Genomic DNA, 7,326 nt, shown 5'->3' on the forward strand with positions numbered 1-7,326 from the left:
TATCTCTCTATTTTATATTTTTCTACCACAGCTTATATTATTAGTTTTTAAAAAAATATTTTTGGATAAATATTTTTTACAAAGAGCTTTAATCCGGATTTAATGTTTATCATACAAGTGTAGTGAAAGAAATTTGGAAAAAAAAAAAGTCTCTGTTTATATGAGATGTAGCAAAAAAATGATATTTTTCCTTAGAGGTTGTAAATACATAAAATATTTTTGGCAAGTATTTCACTTTTCATGCTGTCTTTTAACTGCCACTGCCAATTAAAACCGAGGTTTATGGGAAACTGGAACTTTTCTGGAATAGTCTTTTTAAGAACATATTAACTGCAGTTTAATCAACAAATATAACCCATTTTCAGATTTATTAGTTTTTAATCCAAAGTTTTTAATTAAGTACAAAAGTATTTAGGAAGTTGAGATTTTGAAGGGAGTCTTCTCAGCCATTCTTTGCAGAAGTCTATTATTATTCTTCCGAAATTAGTTTCAGCAAGAAACAAAACAGCTTGTGAGCTGCTGCAACCCTCTCTCCACCCCACACGCAACTAGGGGTAGATACACATATTTTGAAAGTTAAACATGGATATCAGTATCCCATTCTGAACATTAAGCATGTGTGGCCCTGGGTCAGGAATTTGTTGTTCAGTCTGGTCTCACCCCTGGAAAGCAAATTCGAAGGACTCCAGTGGTATCAGTATCTTATCAGCAATACCATTTTTTTCAGGAGAAGTAAATCTTAACTTTTGATGTTTTGAATCTAAGCAAAGTTAGCAATACAGCCATCGTTGAAACTATATTATAGATAGTTGTACTAAACAGAAAATGTATCACTCTTGTCAAAGAGTATCAAAGAGAAGGAAAGGTTATATTCATTAAAGCATATATTCCTTATTGATTTAGAAAATATTAGAAGAATGAGAGATGCCATAAGTAATAATGAAAAAGGAAACTTAGGGTTCAGTCAGCTCACATAAATATCTCATTAAATCAGCTCACACCAAGGCTTTCCTTCAAGCCAAGATTAGGATCTGATGTTATTATTTGAAAATTCCATTCAAGCTTTCTAGCTCAGCCAGCCTGTGCACTTACAAGTGTGAAACTAAAAGCAGATAATCCTAGTAGGGAAGTAAATTAAATTTCACAAATATAAACATTTAAATTGTAAATTTTATCCTTTAATTATTCTTCTGCCTAGTCTCAGAAATCAAATCAGTATTAGCAACAGTCCAATACACTTAATGCTATATTAAAAATACATGAGCTGTTTTGGGCATAACAAGATTATAAATTGTGCTTTGGTAATACTGTCTTTTCTGTCAGCACTAGAAATTCTTGCTCCTGTCACTGTGCTAATGGCTGGCTACTGTTACAGCCAGGCTACTTCTCTGGTGTAGAGAAGGGCAGTGTCACACCCAACACAGTGCCACACTGTGCATGACAAACACTGCTTTTCCCTCATACAGCGACGCATGACATATTGAGTTCTCCACACTCTCAACCTGCCCTGTCTTCTTAATGCTAAAAGCATAGGAGAATTCAATAGTTTGACAAAGCCTGAATTAGAGGAGGCAACAATATTCTTTCTGTAATTCATGAGGTAGGAAACTATGGAAAGCTTTCATTTACTGTCTCCCAAAATAAGATAGATCCCAAGCTTTCAGTTTGGATTTCTCTAAAATAAAAAACTAAAAGCATTTAATTTTTTTTTTCAAGCCAGTTGCACTAAATTTTTGTTTTAAACTAAATTGAAACAGAAGGGCTGCAGAGTGTTTCTGTTCTGGTTTAATGACATTGGTTTAAGATCACTGTATTTGACAGATCATGTTTTCTACTTTTGACTTTAAAACAAAGATGAAGAAAAAAGGTTTATTCTCACTAATTTTTACTTTGGTAATCTGGAAAAAGCATTCTTGTTAAGCTTCCTGCCACAGATGTAATACGAGAACTATATAGTGTCTTCTCACTACACCATTTCTGCCTTTGCAAAGTAAATTCCAGTATGTTTGTACATCTGAGGTTTTATTATCAATAATAGCTGCTATGTTATATTTTCCAAATTTGGAAAGAAAAACCCATTTGTAAAGTTTTGTCTTGTTTTCACTGTTAACAGTCACAAAACGTGTTAATTTGCTCCAAGCCTACAGTCAATGAATTGTCTATTGCATATCATCTCTGATACTGGTGACAGGGCATTTTAAACAAAACTGGAAGTATTTTGAATAGAAATGCAGATTCTAATGATTTTTCAGGAAACCTACAGCATCTGTTCTCTTCAGCAATATGTAAATGAGACCACTTTAGTGGTTTTCTAATCAGAATAGAATTCATTAATTTGGGGACAGTTCTTGTGTTAGCACTGTATAAGACAGTAGGTACACAGTGATGCTTAGTGAGGAGTGTTTCATCAACCATGTCAGGGCTGGTGCAAACCAACTCAGAGATTAATGCATAACAACAATAACTTTTTTTTTTTTTTTTTTTTGTGAGAGCCAGATCTCTGAGGAAAATCTAAGCTATTTCATAGCAGGCTCTGAGTTTGGGGTTCTTTTTGTTTTGTACTGTGCATGCATTTTTAACTATTTTGCTTAGTTCCATTAGCTTCCTAGTGTCCGGTTTAGACAATCTAAATACAACATTAAATACAACAGCTTTGTAAGTGACATTTACCCATTTATAATTTAAAAAAGGCAAAAATTAAGATTGCCCTTGTAGTTCTTGTTTCTTAGTTGTTTTGGCCCTTGGGTGGTGGATTTAACTGGCAAGTTTATATTGGCTCCCCCTTTTCCTGGCACATGCAGGATGCCCCCAGGGTGCTGTCAAGCTCAGGGCATTTCTGCCAGGAACTCCAAGGTCCCTTGGTCACATAGGACAGCGCTGATGGAGGGAACTTGGAGGATGACAAGTGTGCTCTTAATGTCAGAGGGGAATGTCTTGCTTCTACAGGTCTTCCAGCTCCCATTACCTGATACAGGATAGACTGATGCAGACAGTGGCAGTGTCAAAGAGTAAGCCCAGAAGATGAGCTTGTAGCCCAGGTTCTCTCCATCCTCATCCTTCTGCTGTGAAGTCAGGTGGATAATGACTGGGAGTACTAAAAGCATCTTCTCAGAGATGCTGCAATCCTTTGTGGACTTGACACTACACCAAAAGGCATACCAGGCAAAAAAAAAAAGTAGCAGTCTGTGTAAAGGTTGGTGTAAACAGAATTTAATGTTGTTACGGAATTAGGCATTTCTTCCTCATTTTCCATAGTGTGATTTCCTCTATTCCTATTCCTTGGTCTGACTCTCGCAGATTGTGTTTTCTGCCTCTGTTTTGTATCACTATCCCACTCTAGGCTGCTTCTCCATCCTGACACTCCTTGTTACTTTTTTTTTTTCTTCCTTCATGTTGCCCAAATGCCAAAAAAATAGTCTGCAGCCCTGGAGGAGGCAGTCCTTTTCTTCTTTCATGTATGGTAGAAGGAGGAGTTATAGGAAAGCCATGTATATTTCCTGCACCTCCAGAATGAAGGTACCAATTTGACCAGTTCAGAGGAAATGGATATCCAGTATAAAACAGTTGTTCTGAGATTCTTAGCTGACTACTTCTAACAAACGTCTACCAAGAACCCACAGGTGAAATGTTTCTAAGTCTCATAACTCAGCCATTATTTCAGCTCACTTCCGCAGGAGAGTTGAAAACGTGCTTGACATAATGCCAACTGATCCTGCCAAACTGCTCCAAAGCATGGGGCACGGATAGCTGAAATTTTCTAGCTATGTGGTTTTACTTAAGCATAAACAAAGTTTTTCCCCTGCTCTCATTCCTGGAAAAACAGTACTATTTAAACTGAAACTGCACAAAAAATATGCCTGAGATAAACACCTGGGATGGAAAATTTTGATCTAAAAAGTTAATGTTTGACATTATAAGCATAAAAACAGAAATAAGAGACAATTAAAGCTCAGAGAATGGAAACATTAAGCAAGTTAAGTATTTTTTAAAGCATACTTTCTAGTTCATTGACCTTTCCATCAAAATAACAATAGTGTGCATTTAAGTTACAAGGAATATAAAGTTCTGTTTTCTTACTCCTATATAAGAAAGGTACACAAACTATAAATTGCGCTGTAGGCTCTTTCAGCCCTCTTCAGCACTGATTAGAGCTAGCTGAGTAATTTTTGATGGAAAAAGAAATAATAATCAGAGAATGCCAGTTTGTCAAACTCAGATTTCTAAAGGGAAGACTTCTAGGGTGACTGCATTTTCAGTGAAATACAGCCAGAGAACTCTTGTGGAAACCTGTGTGCTCTCTGGTGGATGTTTGGGGTTCCTTGCCACACAGCCTGCCCAGGGTGAGAGGCTACAAGCTTGCAGAGCTTCTCAGGAGGTGTCTTACACCTTTCAAATTGATGTTCAATAGAAATCCTGTTATTAAACATTCATTTCTTCAAGGTGCTTTATGTTTTATTTCTTTGAAACGGTTAGAAATCATGTTCAGTATGTTGTGAAGGCATCCCATAAATAGGCAAGAATTCAAAGTATTTCAAAAGTTTAACTTGAGAAACTGGCAGATACTACACACAGTAGTATCAGTTACAGATACAAAATGAAAAATATCTGAAGAAAAACATGACAATCACATTCCAAAATAAAGAGGACCCCAAAATACCCCAGTAATAGTACCTGGGCAAAATTTTGGAGGCAAATAATATAAAAATCAAATTCTCTACCTATGTCCTATCTAGGCAACTACGCTAATTTTTTAAACAAGTTGAAAGTATGACAAGAAAGATGTATTATACATGGTTAAGAGACAATTAAATAACAGGGAAAGTTTAAAGATGTTGCTTTGGAAATACTAAAAATTCAGTCTGATCTTTCTGTGAAGGTAATATGCTGTATGTCATTTGGCCTGGACCCCTAAGCCTGATAGCAACTTCTTTCTCACACAGTTTTTACCGAAATCAGTCTTGGAAGTTCCATCAGCCACATCGTTTTCCCTAGTAAATATTGCAAGAAAAATAAGCAGCATGCCCTCAGAGATGTTTTTCTAACCTCAGTCTCTTTGTCCCTTCCCCAGTTTTTTATAAACACTAAGCAGCACACTTAAATTCAAGTAAGCTGCAGCTATAACCATGTCATTACAAATTGATATAAAGCTATGCAACAGAGCTAGTATTACATTTACTTTGAAATAAATTGCTTCTCCATTACAGATACAGTGTTATTGGATAAGACCATAATATGCAACTGTCCTTATTAACCCATGCTTCCCATCCAGTTTTGTCTTTTAGCCATTATTTATAAGTGTTCTTAAACCCATCTGATAATCATTTTACTAAATCATTGCAATTCCCAGTCCATACTCTGTCCTATCTGTTGATTTAGTTCACAAGATTTAGCTGAACACAGTTCTTGCTAATAACCTGTGAAAAAGGAACCATAAAAGCCACTACACAGGTCCAGATCCAAAATCTGTTTAGCTCTATGTCCTTTTTTCCAAAAGCAACCAACAGTGCATGCCTACAGATGAGTGTAAAAGCAGAAAAAGTGATACAGGGATACCTCCCTGGTAGACTGCTCCATCCTCCAGTGAAGTGTAACATGATGAGTTGCTAGCTAATCAGGCTAACAAGTAGCTTTATTGTTCTAAAATAAAAGCCCTTTTGTGGTTAAATCTGTAGGAAACTGAGCCTAGATATTCTTTTCTTGTTGGCTTAAATAACCATAACAAAATCTTGCAAATAACTTAAATCAGGTTAAGTTCCTCTCTCCCCTCTCCTTCATGACCTCCAGCCCTTTGTTTCTTCACCTTCATGCCATCTGCTGCATACCGACTGTACAAATAAAATCACTGAAAGAAATCTGAATTAAGGAGGCACTTTTTAAGTAACTTTCAAGCAGGCTTCCCGCCCCCACCCCAGTGGTGGGTGTACAGTGCAGTCACTGACACTCTTACAGCAGTACAGCTCTGCTGCTGAGCCATGGTATAGGGACAGACACAACTGGAAGGCTGAGGAACAGGGACATAATCTGATATGGCTGAGACAAATGTGGTTTATAACTCCACTTTAAAGAAAATAATCTTTGGTATGAAGGGGTATTTAACATAATGAGAGTCCAACTTTCAAACATTACACAGTATACTAAAGGATATGATTACAATTTTCTATTGCAAGTAGTTAAGTGATACTAATTTCTTCAACAATTATCTACCACTCCACAACAAATTTTTTCAATGGGAAAGCTCAGTCCTTGGCATTGTAAATCTGAATCACACGTAAGAAGGAAAATAAATAGGAAAACAGGATGGGTTAACTTAATCCAGTTGTTCAGCTTGCTCTCAGTTTGTCAGCTACGAGTTAAATAGATGAAGTAAACAGCACATTAACTTTACAAAAATATTAAGAATTTACAAATAGCTGGCATGTATTTGCCACATCCTCCAGTTTGATAATCACTATGTTTGAATAGTGTTACTGATGTGGTTCTCAAGCTTGCTTGGAAGAACATTTCACAAATATTTTTAGAGGGCACATTGCATTCAGTGCAGTATTTCTGCCTTGTCAGAAAAGGCAGTTAGATTGATCTAACATGACAAATCATCTTTGCTGCTATGTTGCTTTGCTATTTATTTTTCAAGTCCTAGTTAGTTACAGGGATTTTCTACCACTTCACATTAAGGTGCTGCCTTAGCTTTCCCTGTCTGCGAAGACATACGGTATGTCTGAAAGACTAGGAAAAAGAAAATATTACTCATCATCCATTTCTCAGTAATAACCAATAACGGCTCCATGGTTGCTTCAGCATCTTCTCCAAGCACTTTATGGTAAATTTCTTATTGGGCTGATTTGAAACGTCTAGCTTCTTTCAACATGCTACTCACGACAAAGATCTCCTGATCATCTAATTTTCAGAAACACTACCCTCTAGTATTTATTATCAACATGTATGAGGAGTACAAATAAAACCAGTAAAACACTCACTCATCAGTAGGTTTGCAATTAAAAAAATAAAACACAGTTTAAGGTCTGAAGTGTTTCCTAGTCAACATCACTCAGTTTATATAAAAACTCTTTGGTGGGAAGGAGTAGAAAGAGAGTAGGGAAGAGGAAAATAAAACCTGAAAGCGTAGAAGCCCTTCACTGTGAATTTGGGTAGCTTCTTCCCTCATCTAACACAAAAATAATACATTGAGGAAAAGACTATTAAAAGCCAATGAAAGAAATAAGCAATTATGATTATAGTGGTCAGTATGCACAGGACAGGATTATTTTATTTTTGTTAACTTAAAATTTAGAGAAGTTCAATGGATTGAGACGTATTCAGCACAGAACA

Source organism: Haliaeetus albicilla, chromosome 3 (genome assembly GCF_947461875.1).
Source record: "Haliaeetus albicilla chromosome 3, bHalAlb1.1, whole genome shotgun sequence".
Lineage (NCBI taxonomy): Eukaryota > Metazoa > Chordata > Aves > Accipitriformes > Accipitridae > Haliaeetus > Haliaeetus albicilla.